The sequence below is a fragment of the Columba livia genome, chromosome 7 (genome assembly GCF_036013475.1).
Source record: "Columba livia isolate bColLiv1 breed racing homer chromosome 7, bColLiv1.pat.W.v2, whole genome shotgun sequence".
Classification (NCBI taxonomy): Eukaryota; Metazoa; Chordata; class Aves; order Columbiformes; family Columbidae; genus Columba; species Columba livia.
In genome coordinates, this window is record NC_088608.1 from 32,128,820 (window position 1) to 32,145,727 (window position 16,908).

The following is a 16,908-nucleotide window of genomic DNA, read 5'->3' on the forward strand; positions in this document are numbered from 1 at the left end:
CTTACCTGCTCAGACACAGCAAAGATGGGCAGTGAAAATGGACAGATATTATGTCTGCATTTTAATGGCACACTCCTGTGCAATTTTTTAAATTGATCGCTCTGCACAACATTCACAGATGAATACCATCTGCTGTGGTGATTTATTGCCCCTGAATTTCTCAAGTTACTTTTTCTTTTTTTCTTTTTTTTTTTTTTCACTTTTCTCATCTTACCTTGTCCTTATATTTTCTGTCTACAAAAACATTCTATATAGAAATGCAGTTGAGAGAGGCATTTCCCTAACATGCTATTTTATCATAAGATAAACAGCAGCCTGTCACTAGACAGACCAAACAACTGATGTATGGGATCTATTTAATATCTCTGCAAGTCCAGAGGCCTTCTGGCCATATATGCTGTTCTTTTCCAATAGTGTAAGAAATGTTTGTAACAGGTTATATGGAAAAATTAATATATGATCACAGAATCACAGAACATTAGGGATTGGAAGGGACCTCAAAAGATCATCCAGTCCAATCCCCCTGCCGGAGCAGGAACACCCAGATGAGGTTACACAAGAAGGTGTCCAGGCGGGTTTTGAATGTCTCCAGAGTAGGAGACTCCACAACCCCCCTGGGCAGCCTGTTCCAGTGTCTGTCACCCTCACTGAGAAGAAGTTTTTTCTCAAATTTAAGTGGAATCTCCTGTGTTCCAGTTTGAACCCATTACCCCTTGTCCTACCACTGGTTGTCACCGAGAAGAGCCTGGCTCCATCCTGGTGATACTCACCCTTTATATATTTGTAAACATTAATAAGGTCACCTCTCAGTCTTGTCCAAGCTAAAGAAGCCCAGCTCCCTCAGCCTTTCCTCACATGGGAGATGCTCCACTCCCTTCATCACCTTCGTTGCCCTGCGCTGGACTCTCTCCAGCAGTTCCCTGTCCTTCTGCAACTGAGGGGCCCAGAACTGGACACAATATTCCAGGTGTGGTCTCACCAGGGCAGAGTAGAGGGGAAGGAGAACCTCTCTTGACCTACTAATCACCCCCCTTCTAATCCACCCCAGGATGCCACTGGCCTTCCTGGCCACAAGGGCACAGTGCTGGCTCGTGGTCATCCTGCTGTCCACCAGGACCCCCAGGTCCCTTTCCCCCATGCTGCTGTCTAATAGGTCATTCCCCAGCTTATGCACATACATAAGGAGAAAAAAAAAGTGTTGTACAAGCATCCCTGGTCCCCCCCTAGCTTTTAAATGACTGATCTGGAAGAACACAGTAAACACAGTTTGTAACTTTGTTCATTGTGACTTCTATTGTAATCTTAGTGTAACCTTCCTGACTTTGATTTACACTTTATTTCCAGCTCACATCTTACCTCTTCCAGTGTATGTGATGTCCATGACTAGAGCTCCCAAGTTCTTTGTAATCCTTCATATATCTAGCCTTTTAGTGCTGGCCTGTGATGACATTGCTCTTGGACCAGGGGCCGAGCAGGAGGAACATGGGCCATGGGGGGCGAGATGCACAACGCTGCCGAACATCAGCAGGAATGGGAATTCAAGGCTGCATTTTAGAAAGGAAAAACATCTTTCAGGCAAGGTAGTGCAGTTACTGTCCCCACAGCAGGCACATCGCAAAGGCATTGATGGCTCAGGCCTGTGGTGGTCAAATGATTTCCTATTTCCTAAATTCTGAACGAAAAGATTTTTCCTTTCTCAACTATGAAGAGCAATTAGCTAGTTTTGCAATTTTTTGGGGGAAGCAACTGTTGTTATGCAGAGCAGCCTTGCACATGTTTGCGATTAGGTGAGAAACCAAAAGCTCTACCAGGTTCACCAAAAGACATTTTCCTCCCACCATGAAAATAAATTTACCCTAAACTGGAGAGCTCTGAAGCCTCCATAGAGCCCAGGACACTAGGAATAGCACCCGCAGCTGCATGTCAAACTCAAACCCCTCTCAGCAAACATGAGTGTAGCAAAGTCCCCTTAATTCACAGCCAGGAGGAGAAGCTTCCCAGCAGCTCTGAAAGGGAGGAACACACTGATCCACCCTCCGTTTATACAAACCCTGAACTATTTGTGATTTATTTTTTAATATATCTCCCATATTAGACAACCAAATCACCTTTTTTACCCTGCTAAAAGGTAAAGTTTCCCGTATTGTTTAAATATGTTAGACTGAATGGAAACCAGACATTGTCTGTCTTTTTACTCATATGAAAGTATAATTAAAAGTCATGTTAAAGTTGGGAGATCAAGAGGGTTTGTGATAGATAACAAGTTAAGAGCTGTCAAAACTGTCAGGCCATGAAGAAATGAAATAATTTACACCCCAGTAATTGCTTTTATGTGCATTTTCCTATAAAATCCAGGAGACATGAGTCACAGGTCCTTACAAAAGAGCCTTGTTTATCAGCCTCAAATATGCTATATTGCACTTCTACTTTCAGGGAGGGTTTGCCACAGGTATCGGCCTCTGAAGATTTAAAGAAAGTGAACGCAGCACTCAGTGTCACTGTGGTGTCCAGCCTGTCCCCTGTGGTGTCCAGCCTGCCTGGAGCTGGGGATGGCCTCAGCCACTGCCATGCAACGCTCTCCCTGAGCATCTTGCTGGCAGGGGCAGCAGTTTTGGTCCTGAACACCTGTAGCACACTAAGAAATTTTGCCTTTGCAAAGCAGCACATGATGATTTTTCTTCATCCCACCCAATTCTGTGATTTCTTTGGTTTTTTAAGCTAAGACATGCTTAAGCTAAATACATTATGCAACTAAAATTTTGGAGCAGCAGCAGGCTTCCTCCAAACTGATGTTTGCATTCAGGCTTCCTTATTGCAGCTCCCCACTGTGCTTGGGGGAGCCACAGTGATGTCCGAAAGGATGCCACTGCCACTAAGCATCATTTCCACACATTCAACAGAAGAAGGATGGAAACCACCTGCAAAGTTTTGTTCTTTGTCCAAAGTGGGTACTATGGGAACAAAGAATGGGGGAAATGGCAAGAGGGCTAGCTTTTAAATCGGATTATTGACAACATCTCTGACCTCCAGGTGCTGATTGTATTTGTGTAATGAGGGACACTAACCTGTTTGAAATGAGAGGACTGACAGAAGCCGGTATGAGGGGAGGGTACAAATAAAAGCATTGCCATACCCCACCACTTCTGCAGCATTCAGCCACTAGATGCCCCTGCACGCCACGCAGTCCGCTGGGCACCGCCTGGGTTGCAGCAGGCACAGGAGACAAAGCTGAGACTCAACGCAAGTAGATTTATTTTTTTTATCCTTGCCAAGGTTTTTGATGATGTTACCTCTGTAACCAGCATCGCCTTGTTATAACAAGCTACATGGGACGTGCATGTGAAGGGATTTCAGAACCTACCCCTGCGCTGTTGCACAAGTGAAGGTGCGCTGTCTTTTCCACCAGCCAGTTTGCACAGCATGAAAAGGCAACACAGGGAGATATAAAAAGCCAACAAATGCTACAAAGGGCTCCAGATATCGTTTACTTACTGTGCTGCACTCTGTAGAGTCAACTCATTTCGACAAATGCTCTTGATGCTGCCTGTCCAGGGAGATGGATGTTATCACACCGGCTGATTATTGCTTCCAGCTCAATGGTTCTCAGGCCCCCACTTACTTCACATACCATTAGCAGGGTAACAAAGCCCCTCCAGCTTCCACATTCACCTTTTCCTCTGTAAGGCATGACTGACTGCATGCTGCCTGCTGCAGAGGGAAAAGAAAGAAAAAGTGAGCTTACGCTATAGGCACAGGTATTTATGTGCCCAAGTTGTTGTCATCTTTAGGAGTGAGACACTCAGGTTTGGTGTGTCTGTGATCACGACCAGGGTCAGACCAAAAGCTAGGACAAGACCTGTTATTTTCCCAAAGCCTTTTTCTTTGGGGTTGTGGGTTTTTTTTGTTTGGTTTTTTTTTTTTTGGTGGTTTGTTTTTGTTTTTTTGGTGGTGGTGTTTTCTTTTTCAGTTCCTCTGAAGATCTCCATGTTCTTTTCAGAGATTGCCCAAGACTCCTGTGCCCCCCGTGGGTGGGGCGAGCACCAGTTTCACTATGAATTTCAGCTACAAATCTGGCCACGCACTTCTGAGCACTCAGAAAAAGGGAGATCTGGGGGCTGGATCTGCAGCCTGATCTGTACCAACACGCACCTCCTGCGGATGGAGCGGCTGAGCAGGAAGCACCTCGTGACTCATTCTGACTCTTGCTGGCCTGTCCATGACACTGCTGCCGGGATCATCTCTCATCGGTCGCTCGAGCTTTTCTCACAGTCCCACACTTCGAGTCGCTGTGTCCAAACTCAGTGGCACTGTGCATGCACCACCTCCTCATCCCTAGTGCCCAGGCCTCCTCCTCTGCTCCTGAGTTGGCCCTGCCTTTCCCTCTCAGGTACCAACCTGGGTCCTTCTCCTGTCAGGGCTGTAAATCCCTGCCTGGCACTGCTCGCCCAGCCCACACGCTGCCCCTGCTCAGGGGCCTTCAGCTCACAACCTCTGCAGTAGCACCGCCAAAACAGCTCCTACCCCACCGCCAAGTAAAAACACATTTACTTGAGAAAGCCTGGAAAGAAGTGTCTGTGCGAGCATCAAGGTGAACTGTGCAGAGGCTTGAATCTATACCCGACATCAGGAGGGACCAACATCTCTTCTGCACTTTACTGTGTCCATGAGGTATACAGGATAAATGCTGGATTTTGGTTTCTGGTGGGTCTTAAAAAAAAAATAAATCTGAGAGCTGGGAACAAAGCTATCTGACCATTTACATGCAAAGACATTGTCTCCCAGCAATAGCCTGTGGCTTCTCAGCACTTGGACTCCCTGGCATGAAGCAGGGCTCTCCATCCTCCATCCCTCCCCTCTCTCTGCAATAAAAGCTCTCTGCTTTTTTTCTGTGGTAAAAACACATCTCCCCAGCTCCAGTCATGCTCCCTGTTACCAAGTGATCATCTCCTCCTGGGTGAGTCGCCCTGACACTAGTTTTAAAGGTTTTCTGCTGGTAGCAGAGGTGGGGATGCTGCAACCCAGGGGAACATGGCCAGGTGTCCCCAACACAGGAGGGTGATGGGGGGGTTTTAGTAGCCCCACATGCTGCAGAGACCACACAGCCATGCTCTGCCACCCCATCCTGTCCCTGCCAAGCACCTTCTCCATGGTGTGGGTCCCCACCATCCACCTTGGCTCACTGCCCTCCCTGCAAAGCAGCCTCTTGCAAATATTTGCCAAAGAGAGATCCTCACTGATAAGAGAGCCAGGAGGCTCCAGAGGGAGGATTAGCGCTGTCTGAGCAGGGATGGGCCCTGTAGGAGGCTGTTTCCATGGGGAGCAAGAATCCAGCTCTGCTGGTGGCCATCCCACCGCACCGAGCCTAAGGGATCCTGCTGAAATGGAGACACGTTTGCCCCTGTGATTCACCTCATCCGTGGCACAAGGGCTTGGCGAGACCTCTGAGCAGAGCAGGAGCACCAGCCTCCAGGATGCCAACTCCAAACAGAGTCCTTCACGCTAAGTCAGTGCTTTCAGGGCAAGGACAACATCTGTCCATGAGCCTGTACAGCACCTTGCACAACACATCCATCGAAAGATCATTTCCAGAGCACACTTGGAAAGGACATTTCCCTTCCCCACTGCCCTGCACCAAGTGTGGCCGTGCAAAACACCTCTGGAATAAAAAAAAACATAACTATCATCCCTTTATTAATTTATTTTTTTTTCAATCTCACTCTCTGGCAAAAACTACCCTCTCCCATTTTCACAACCCACCTTGTCCCCAGGCTGGCGTTGATGGCTATGGGGAACAATGTGGCTTTGAGGCTCCCAGTGCGTGCAGGGGGGGGGACAGGGTGCCGAGCTCCACGGCAGCTGTAATCCCCCTTTAATTGCTGTATAAACACAAGCAGTGATTTCCACGGACTGACATAGCTGAATGTTTTTTTTTTTTTTTTTTTTCTGACTCTGAGAGGAGTTTTTTAACTTCAAAAAGCACATTTTTTCTCAGATGGGACTAGCATACATATAATTCTCAGTATTTCAGCAGAGGTGCTCTAATTTACACAACACAATTAATACCAGAAAACCACTACTTTTGGACATGGCTAAATTAAAAAACAAATATAAAAACCTAAAAAGTCTATCCCTTCATGGAAACAAGCACATGTGTATAAACAGTTGGAGCCACATTATACCACTTTTCCCATATCAATGAATGAAAACAGCACAGGTTGCTCATACCAAGCAGGCCCTGATTTTGATGGCTGTACACATGGCAAGCTGCAAGCTCAAATCACTGAGCAGCCCTCACCAGCACTGTGAATCACTGTAGCACTAGAGTCAGTGGAGTTAGATTGATTTCAGCCAGCTACACATCCAACTCAGTAATTCTACAAATAAACTTTCAGCTATCAAAATACTTTCCTGAATTACAGGACACTGAACAAACATGAAATTCAAGATAATTTTTCTGTGAAATATTTTGAAGGCTTTTGATGCATTCTGTTGGGCTGTTAAAATCCCACATAAACCAGCTACAGTCAAAACTTTTTTCTTGTTATAGGAGTAGACTAGAATGAAAATTGAAGGAAAAGGAATTGTGCTCTAGGAAGTGCTGACACACAATTTTGGTTTTATCAGATTTTTCCAGAGGAGAAAAATATTTTTCAGTGAAATATCATGACTCAAAAACGTGTCACTGTGCTTCAGTTTTTTGTCCCTTAAGGCTCCCCCCTGCCCCATTTTGTTTTGTAGCCTAAGTTTTTTTCACCAAAATTCATAAGACCTTGAAAGCAAAGGCTTTTCTAGCTTAGCACACATACTTTCTCTGTCCACGCACATCCTGGGAGCTGCATGTTGCAAAAAAACTTGGCCCAGAATAGAGAATGGAAGCAGAAGGTACTGAAAACCATAATTCCCATGAGACGTGCTAATGCCATTTTGCACAAAAATACTTTGGTTTTCGGCCAGAACAGCTTGGTTGCCAGTTGTATGATATATAAATATCAAGATTTGGGGTGGAAAGCAGATGTGCACATGAAAAAGGTCATTTTTAGTCAAAAAGCCCCAACTTTGCACCAGAGAAAAAGAGGAAGCTGCACCATAAATCTGACAAGCTGTGTTTCTGGAACAGTCCTGTGAAATCTCAGCCCAACTGGAGCTCTGCTGTTCACCGTGTCAGGATCAGGACTCCTCCTTCAGGATGTTAAACACTGCATGGTGTTGACTGAAAGTGTCACTGACCTTTACAGGTGCAAACTGGCTCTCTAGGTCACGCTCTTTACAGGGAGCAACATCCCATCAAAACCATTTCATTACCACAGCTACAACCAAGAAATGGTCCCAATGGCCCCAAACCTGCTCCCAATATTCAAACCATGTTTCTGCCCGTGGGTATGTTAACTGCAGCCATTTGCAGACTTGTGCCTGAGCGGGACGTGCAATCTGAAGATGCTGTGCTTGGGCAAATATGCTGAGCAGTGCTCAGAGCATCACCTGCCAAAGCCACACCAGCTCTTCCTTTCACACTTGCTCCGAAGCAGCCAGCTGGAAGGCTGTGTGGCCAGGGCAGTGCAGTTCTGCCTGCAAAACCCATGTGATGCAATACAGCCTTTCACTTTGCTGGCATATAATACCTGCCCAGCCCCCTTGGAGGAGAAAAAGTCTTGATTCCAGCAGATTCAGTTAATACTTTCATGTTAACTTGCTGAAAACCTAAAATTTGCATGAATATGGTGATGAAGGAGAAGACAGACAAACCCAAGCCTCTAAGTTTTTTGTGCACACACATCCCCAGCCATCTCAGGTATGACAGTGACCTGTTCAGGGCAACCAGCTCTGTTGGAGAGCCTTTTATACTTAGTCTCCCACTGCTACAAAACTTTGCTCTCAAAGTTACTATGATCCAGATTGTGTACCTACTGTAGCAGCTCAGGGATATTCTCATGCAAAACTTCATCTTGGTTATGAAACTAAGGCATTATAGGAAATTGCACAGAAAAGATGAGTAAAACACTCATTAAGTGTGCACAGGTAAATACTCAAAGGATGGAGATTTGAAGCTCAGGGATTCATATGCCTTGCAATCCATTTTAAAACGCGTAATGACCAAACATTATTTCCTGTAAAAAATAACCCAGTTTAAATAACTCTCCATGCAACATTGTGCCTAGAATGTCTCTAAGGCTGGACTAAAACTCTGGGTCTTCACCAGTGCAGTGGTAAGACCAGTACAAGCACACAATGCAAGGCATAAGGCGTTTCCTTTCCTTTTGAGTTATTCCACTTAAATGCTCAAAAATAAATTGAAGGCACACCTATTTTCATGAGTCACTAGGACAAAAAGCCATTGTACATATGGTCTATATGATACCAAGCTGAGCTGTTCCAAGATTTGGCCCTCAGATTCTGTAGCAGCACTTGGCTTGTGAGCAGTCAGGAAGATGGACATGACATATCAGGAATGCAATATTAGTTACCGAGATGAAGGATTACAGGCTCTCCAGCAGTTAAGTATGTAGCTGGTATGATATCAAAAGGTCAGATTTTGGCTACCTTACAGAAAGTTAACAAAATAATTTGTCACACATTTCCTGTTGTTGCACCAAAGTTTCACTGAAACACCTATTCTGAAAGGTTTAAGGAGATTGTTGGGAAAAAAAAACTCAGTAAATTCCTATTTGGAATTTCTCATGCACACAAAGTCCATCAAAAACTCCCAATAACTTCTGATAAACAAGTAATTACCTACTGAGGAGTCACACCTCTGCCTTGCCATGCTTGGGCAAACAGCTCTGGGGACAGTTTCTGTCATATAGGATACAAACATACAGATGTTATACTGCAAAAACATACTATGCTCAAAACCAAGAGCAACCCTGCATTTCAAGGAAAATTATTAAAAGCAAGAAGTATTAAATCATTATATATCATTAAACCATAACCAAAACATAACCATTAAGCCATCAAATCATAGATTTGGAGGGGTAAGGCCTCCATCTGAATTTCTTGAACCACTGCACGTGTAGGCACAGACTCCAGGCACTGTGGCGGTGCAGAGAACAGCATTAGTCCCCACTGTTCAGCAAAAAAAACATGCCAGAAACCACGTTAGTGCTCCGAGGAGCTGAGAGTGGGCAGAGAGGATCCGTGTAATGAACAGCAGTGTATCTTTTGCCATCTTACAGGAAGGAGACAGGCTATACCAGTGTGCCGAAAGGCTAGCCGGCGGGGAAGACAACCGGCTTGGCTAAACAGGGAGATTTTGAATGAAATCAGAAATAAAAAGAGACTTTACCGACTGTGGAAAAAAGGGCTGGCTACTTATGAAGAATTTATGGAAATAGCTAGATCATGCAGAAAAAAGATCAGGGAAACAAAAGTGCAATTTGAAGTTAACTTGGCCAATTCTGTCAGGGATAATAAAAAGTCCTTCTTCAAATATGTTAATAACAAAAGGAGGGGCAAGGAAAACCTCCATTCTCTGTTGGACTCTGAAGGAAATATAGTTAACAAAGATGAGGAGAAAGCTGAGGTACTTAATACCTACTTTACCTCAGTTTTTACCAGTAATACAGGTGGCCCTCAGGACAACTCATCTCTGGAGGTGGTTGGTAGAGATAGGAAGCCAAATAGGCCCCTTGTATTCCAGGAGGACATAGTTGGTGATTTACTGAGCCATCTGGATCCTCACAAGTCTATGGGACCAGATGGGATCCATCCTAGGGTGATGAGGGAGCTAGCAGAAGAACTTGCCAAGCCGCTCTCCATCATCTTCCAACAGTCCTGGCTCACTGGGGAGGTCCCATATGATTGGAAATTGGCCAACGTTACCCCAGTCCACAAAAAGGGCTGCAGAGCTGACCCTGGCAACTACAGGCCTGTCAGCCTGACCTCGGTGCCTGGCAGGATTATGGAGCAGATCATCCTGAATGGAATCACACAGCACCTTCAGGATGGACAAGCGATCAGACCCAGCCAGCATGGGTTTAGGAGGGGCAGGTCCTGTCTGACCAACCTAATCTCCTTCTATGATCAGGTGACTCACCTGGTGGATGAGGGGAAAGCTGTGGATGTGGTCTATCTGGACTTCAGCAAGGCCTTTGACACTGTCTCCCATAATATACTCTTGCAAAAGCTGGTAGCCCATGGCTTGGACAAGTGTACTCTACGCTGGGTTAAGAACTGGCTGGAGGGCCGGGCCCAGAGAGTGCTGGTGAATGGGGCTGCATCCAGCTGGCGGCCAGTCACTAGTGGTGTTCCCCAGGGGTCAGTGTTGGGTCCAGTCCTGTTTAACATCTTTATTGATGATTTAGACGAGGGGATTGAGACCATCATCAGCAAATTTGCTGATGACACCAAGTTGGGAGGGAGTGTCGACCTGCTGGAAGGCAGGAGGGCTCTGCAGAGGGATCTGGATAGACTGGAAAAATGGGCTGATTCCAATGGGATGAAGTTCAATAAGGCCAAATGCCGGGTGCTGCACTTTGGTCACAACAACCCCCTGCAGCGCTACAGGCTGGGTGCAGAGTGGCTGGAGAGCAGTCAGACAGAAAGGGACCTGGGGGTGCTAATTGACAGGAAGCTCAACATGAGCCAACAGTGTGCCCAGGTGGCCAAGAAGGCCAACGGTATCCTGTCCTGTATCAAAAACAGCGTGGTCAGCAGGACAAGGGAAGTGATCCTTCCCCTGTACTCTGCATTGGTGAGGCCACACCTGGAGTATTGTGTTCAGTTCTGGGCCCCTCAGTTCAGGAAAGACATTGAAGTGCTGGAGCGGGTCCAGAGAAGAGCAACACGACTGGTGAAGGGACTTGAACATAAGACCTATGAGGAGAGGCTGAGGGAGCTGGGGTTGTTTAGTCTGGAGAAGAGGAGGCTTAGAGGTGACCTCATCACACTCTATAACTACCTGAAGGGAAGTTATAGCCAGGTGGGGATTGGTCTCTTCTCCCAGGCAGTTAGCAATAGGACAAGGGGGCATGGGCTTAAACTCTACCAGGGGAAATTTAGGCTGGATATTAGAAAGAAATTCTTTACAGAGAGAGTGATCAGGCATTGGAATGGCCTGCCCAGGGAGGTAGTGGACTCGCCGTCCCTGGAGGTTTTTAAACTGAGATTGGACATGGCACTTAGTGCCATGATCTAGTAAACGGACTAGAGTTGGACCAAGGGTTGGACTCGATGATCTCTGAGGTCTCTTCCAACCGAGTCGATTCTGTGATTCTGTGATTCTGTGATTCTGTGTTTTGAAACACAGGGTATACACTACTCTCAAGGAACCAGACATGATGGGATCTGGACTGTCTGCATCTTCCACAGCCATAGAGGACAGCTCTGATGGGTTTGTTCCTTTCCCTTTTTTTCTGGAGGTGAGGCTTTCAGGAATAAGCTGGAGACTACAGTGAAACAGGGTTCCCCTGCACATTTCCATTCATAAGCCACTGAGCCGGTAATTTTATGAGCCATAATTAGACGTTTTCTGACACCTAATCCGCTCATGTGTCTGTTTTAATTTTCCCCATCGAACGTGCAAGAGGTAGATGACAGCAAAACAATACCCTCCTTATTCTCTGCTTGTCGGCCTCAGGAGGAGAACTGTTCTCGAGAGCTGCCATGGCAGGTTTCCGAGTTTGGAGAAGGGATGCAGCAGTGGGAAAAGAGACAAAAGCGATGGGTGTTGCAAGCCCAGGGCTTGAGCTGGGCTCTTGACCACTGCTCCTCTGCACAGGCACACAGCCAGCTATTTCCAGCTTCCCGTAAGGAGCAACATTTCCATTCTCAGCCCAGGAATTGGAGAGAAGAGCATTGCCATACAGTGCAATTTGCTGGACATAAACAAGAAGCAAAGGCTGGGGGGGAAAAACAAACAAAGTGAGCGTTTCTGGACTACTCTGTCCTCATGGCACAGGAATGCAGGCAGTGTCTAAAGTTGCAGGAACTTGGGAAACCCCTCCTTTCTAGCAGGTTCTTACTTATTTTTTTTTTCCTCCCCTTTCCCTTTTTACATCTCTCTCTCCCTCTCTCTTCCTATATATATATGTTTTTTTTTTTTTTTTTTTAAACAATCCCAAGCTTACAAAATGTGCTTTGCTAACCTCAATCAGATTTTGTGGCATTTGTGTGTTGGAGACTTTGCTCTTCAGCGTTCCTGCAGCCTCACTCAGCCCATAGATGCACCTCTGTGTGCTGCACCCCCAGTCCATCCCAGCAACTGGGGAACATCCTTAACTGCAGAGGCATTGCCCCAGAGGTTGACAGCACATGTTTCAACTTTGGGATGGTTTGGGACTGCACAAGGTAAATATAACTGACAGTGTAATTGATGTGGTTTTACTCCAAGCGAGATGAGAGAGTTTTGTTTGTCTGGATTTGAACGTCAGATCACTGCAGCTCATTTCATCGGTGCATTATCAAATTCCTTTCTTTCAGGTAAGAGGGTGCAACCAAATCACGGCTAAGAGGATTAATAAAGATGCGTGGCACCTAAGTCTGAATGAAGTTTGGGTGAGAGCAAACAAAAACTCATCATCTAATGACCAGATATCCACAAAGGGCTCAGTATTTCCAGAAGAACAGCCAAAACCTGGTGCCAGATGCCATCAGCAATCCATGTGAATCACCTCTGCAGTGAAGCTGTAGAACAAGACATTGGTTTGCTATGTTCTTGCTTGATAAATCACAACCTTACAAATCCAGGGGAAAGCAGGAAAACTTCAAGATCTCTTAACTCTGGGATTGTGAGCTGGGACTGTCCCAGGGAGCATGACTTTCTTGGGGCACCAGATGGAAAGGATAATCTGACTAAACAAGAATGGTGTCCCCGAGTTCAATCTCACCTGCAGTCTATCATATAACCTGGGAAACTGACTGCTTTTAGCCTTTTTGTCTGAAAATGAAGGCAAATTCTCCAACATCTCAATGGTTAACATCTAATACAGACTGTAGGGATCCTTGATACTTTGGTGACATGACTGTACAAAATATAGGATGGAGGAAGGACGCTAAATAAATAGAAGAAGGATTTAGTCCGCAGAGAAACACAGTTATGGAAAACTCTAACGGAGGTCACTGAAGAAGCAGCAAAATGGTCAACCAATCTAATCCAGGGATGATGAGGGGACTTTCTTACTGGCTGCTAGGCAGACAAGTTGACCCATGATTAGATAGCCATACGTGGAACAAGGAAAAGGGAAAATGGCTTGGATTTTAAAAGGGTGAGACCCTTGTCCCCGTGAGGCACCGCCTTTGCAAACAGGGAGGCAGAATGGCCAGAGGCGCATGGGATCGGCACTGCATTTAGTGTGATCAGAAAGGCAGAGAGCTCTGGATGAGGAAGGAGATGTTAATTTACTCTGAGACTAGCAGGGACCCACCCACGAAGTATCGGGTTGGTTTTCTGAAGGGATTAAGAAGTCCTCACCCTTTTGGGAATTCTCTGCGCTGTTTTTGTTGCTGTCATCCAACAAAGGTGTGGCACCAGAGGGGTCACAGGAGAGGTGAGCAATGTGTTGAGTGCTCTGCTTCCCCCACGATGGGGCAACACGCAGCAATCAGAACAGGTGAGTCAGAAGAAGGGGAAAAGTATAGGGAAGACTGGGAACTTGAATCAGAGCTTCCTGATCAGACCTCAGCTCCTTATAACCCTTCATACTGATAACCAATGTTAATAGCTACTCAATTATCTCTTTCTTTGATTTCAGTAGAACAAGCCATGGAAGAAAGTGAACTTTTCCTGAAAGAAACAGTCTTTCCTTGCATGGAATGGACTTTCAGTTCAGACATTAAGAAAAAAAAAATTGCACGAGGAGGGTAGCACAGACCTGGAATAGACTGCCCAGGGGGTTGGTGACATCTCCTTCCACAGGAGTGGTTGAGCTTCAAGTAGTCAAAGCCACAGCTGACCTGATCTGGTGTTGGAGACAGTCCTCCTCCAGGCAGGAGGTTGGATTACAGACCTACTGAAGTCCAAAACCACCATCACTTCTATGAGACCCTGGGGGAAGAAAGAAAGCAGAAGTGGCATAAATAGAACAATCCTCTTTGCTTTGAAGCCTCTTGCTATTTTTGCAAGTCATCAAATATACATTTTCATGCAAATGCAAACAATGCCATACATCAGTTAGACACAGCATAGGCCCATTTTCACTGCTGATGGGACAGAGCATTGGGTGTTTCAATTCCCAGAGGTTATCCATTTTCTGACCATCTACAGAGAGACTTTTTATGTGGCACTCACTGACAGAGGTCTCACCAGGAAACTGGGAACAACTGCTTTAGAAGCACAAAATGACAACCCAGTCTCCACAGCCCTGCTGTGCCCATGTTGGTACTCCAGATAATGCCACTTTTAAGCTTCTAAAGATGCTCTTGTGTTGATGCCACCAAAAAGCCACACTTGAAGCCTTCACATGACAGGAAAATCATGGTTTTTGGTATAGGCAAACCAATACATGCAGCAGCTATTGACTGGGCACATGTTCAACTGTTAGCAGCTCTGTGGATGCCACTGGAAATGGCTGTGGGAATTTTTAAGGGCACATCAAATTGATTTGGATCTGTTAAAACCGACCACCTTGAGCTCCATCTGTGTTTCGAGTATCCCTGCTGGAGAAGCAGAGGGAAGAACAAACACAAGAAAAGAACAGGATTTTCCTTGCCTTATCCCCACTAAGTATGTTTGTTTAAACAAGATGGGTGGAACTGCAGCCATGCATGGGTGAAACTAAAAGGAGCCAACGTATGTGCCTGAATACTTCATATCAGCACATTTGCTCAAGTACATTTCCTTGCAATGCAAAAGCCAACAGAGTCCTTGCAGTTTACCCTAGTCAACACCTTCTTTCCTGGAAAAAAATTAGCTTAATACCCCAGACCTTTACATTCACTGTTTTTCCCTCAGTGCTAGTGTATTTCCTCCTGCTTCCAGCATTCTGAGTAGCAGGTTTACCTTCCTTACATCACACAACACCCTTTAAAATAGACAGTATGGTGTGGGGATCAGCACCCTGTGCCAGCACTAGCAGGTAATGCCACCTGCCTGATTTCTTAGCCTTTCCTTAATGCTCTCTCCATACAGAGAGTATGTATGAGGTCTGTAGCTCATCCTCTTCCAGTCCATTATTCCACCACTTTCACAAATTCAATCTAGTAAATGGGTTGGGTGGGTAGAAACCTTTATACAGTATTAATACAACGGATTTCAGCAGTAAATTAATTCTTCAGGGATCTAGCCTCCTTTGCACCCCTTTGCTCTCTAAGATCTGATGTCTGTACCACAACAGATACCTGATTCACCCTTTCTGGAGTGAAGGCTGGAAAACATGCTGAACACTTCTTGCAAACAGAACCTTAGACATGTTATTTACAGTAAGGAGGAGATCTCTACAGTGTTGCTGGGTTTCATCTCTGTCAGACAGAGGATCCTAAGCTGTTTAAGACCTTTGAGGGCACTGAGCTCAAGCCGTGCCCATCGGTCTATAGGTAAAGGTGCTGTTACACCAAATCGAGGCAGATACAGATCTACTTAACCTGGAGTGGTTTGCTAGTAAATGGGTGACACTTGACCATCAGGAGTCTGACAGTATTGCTTCAACATGATCCAAAACCACTCCAGCGCTCGTGTGTGCCTCCACGGCACATCCTACCTCATTGCTGAGCTTCCACCAATGGCACCATGCAGAGCTTCACAGTTATACGCACAGCAAGATACCAGAAAACCAGGACTAGATTGGATGAAGAGTTTGGAAACATGTCCTTGGTGAGTAAACACTCTTTTCCTTAAAACAAAACCAAACCTAAAACAACAACAAAACAATTTATTCACACTCTTTGGAAGATGCTAATTAAGGTTTACTTTAAAATACTAGCAGACATGAGTGTGGGCTGTAACAGGAACATACTGTGAAGTGACAGGTCTGCAATAATCCCATGCCTCAGCCAAGTCTAATTCATTCTGATCACATACAGGTCCGAAATCCAGGGAGGCTCTTGGAGCAAAAGCATGTGCACTTGTGGGAGGTGCAAGAAGTGGCTCCGGAGCTCTGGAGGTGCGAGAGCGAGAACAGGTGTGAGAGCAAGGGTTAATAATGGGGGGTGCCACAGAGCCCAGCTCTGCAGCAAGCAGAAGGAAAGCTCTTCCCGCTTCACCATGGCAGCTTTGCAGAGCTCTCCCTCGTTCACCAGCTCAGAGGAGGCACCTCCTTCCAAGGTTTGTCTTAGTCTAGAGCAACCCCACTGTAGAGAATGGGAACGAGCTGTGGGATAGGCTGAACATGGCTCAGTACCGGAGGAGGAGATGCCATGACTACTTTGCCTCTAAGAAGGTGGGCACACCATTGCCACTCCAAATGGAGTAACTCCCTTAGCTTCTAAGAGCTGACAGACCACTTGCTCCTCAATGAATCCCAGCACCGCCTTGAAACTCATGAACTAATGAAGAAAGGTTACTTGTCTCAGGGTTTTCACTCATGCACAGTGATCTGGGGACATGCTCTGATTGTACCTAGGTGCCCAGAAGAGATCCAGATGCATCTCAGAAGGCACTGGGAGGGGTCTGGGCAAGTGTCTGGGGAGGAGCAGAGCCTGGGGCAACACAGAGCACTGGGCTGGGAGCTGCAGCCACTGAGCAAGGCCCATGCTTTCCAACAGGAGCAGAAATCCTCTGTGTTCCATCAGTTATCTGAAAATATGTGCTAGGTGAAACACTGACAGAGCAGTACAAAATCCCATAAGGGCAATACTGAAAAAAAAAATCAGTTTGTTCTGGTAATGCATGTTACAACCAAATCCCCTATTGCCAGAGCAACATCAAAGTATTTGGGCCCAGATAGGTACAGGGTGTTGAGCATGTTCCATATACCTGAGCATGGTTCTATGCCATGTGCTTCACCATACATTTAAACTCATATAACATATACCAGGTTG

General features: G+C 45.9%; 1 long non-coding RNA gene across 1 annotated transcript; it reads right to left on the reverse strand.

Annotated features, from left to right (window-relative positions):
• Positions 1-1,369: 1,369 nt before the first annotated feature.
• On the reverse strand, positions 1,370-14,385 carry LOC135579972 (uncharacterized). Its single transcript, XR_010473913.1, has 3 exons — positions 13,806-14,385; positions 3,493-3,708; positions 1,370-1,544 (listed from the first exon to the last, which is right to left on the reverse strand). It is a non-coding gene; the product is annotated as an uncharacterized LOC135579972 (long non-coding RNA).
• Positions 14,386-16,908: the final 2,523 nt, after the last annotated feature.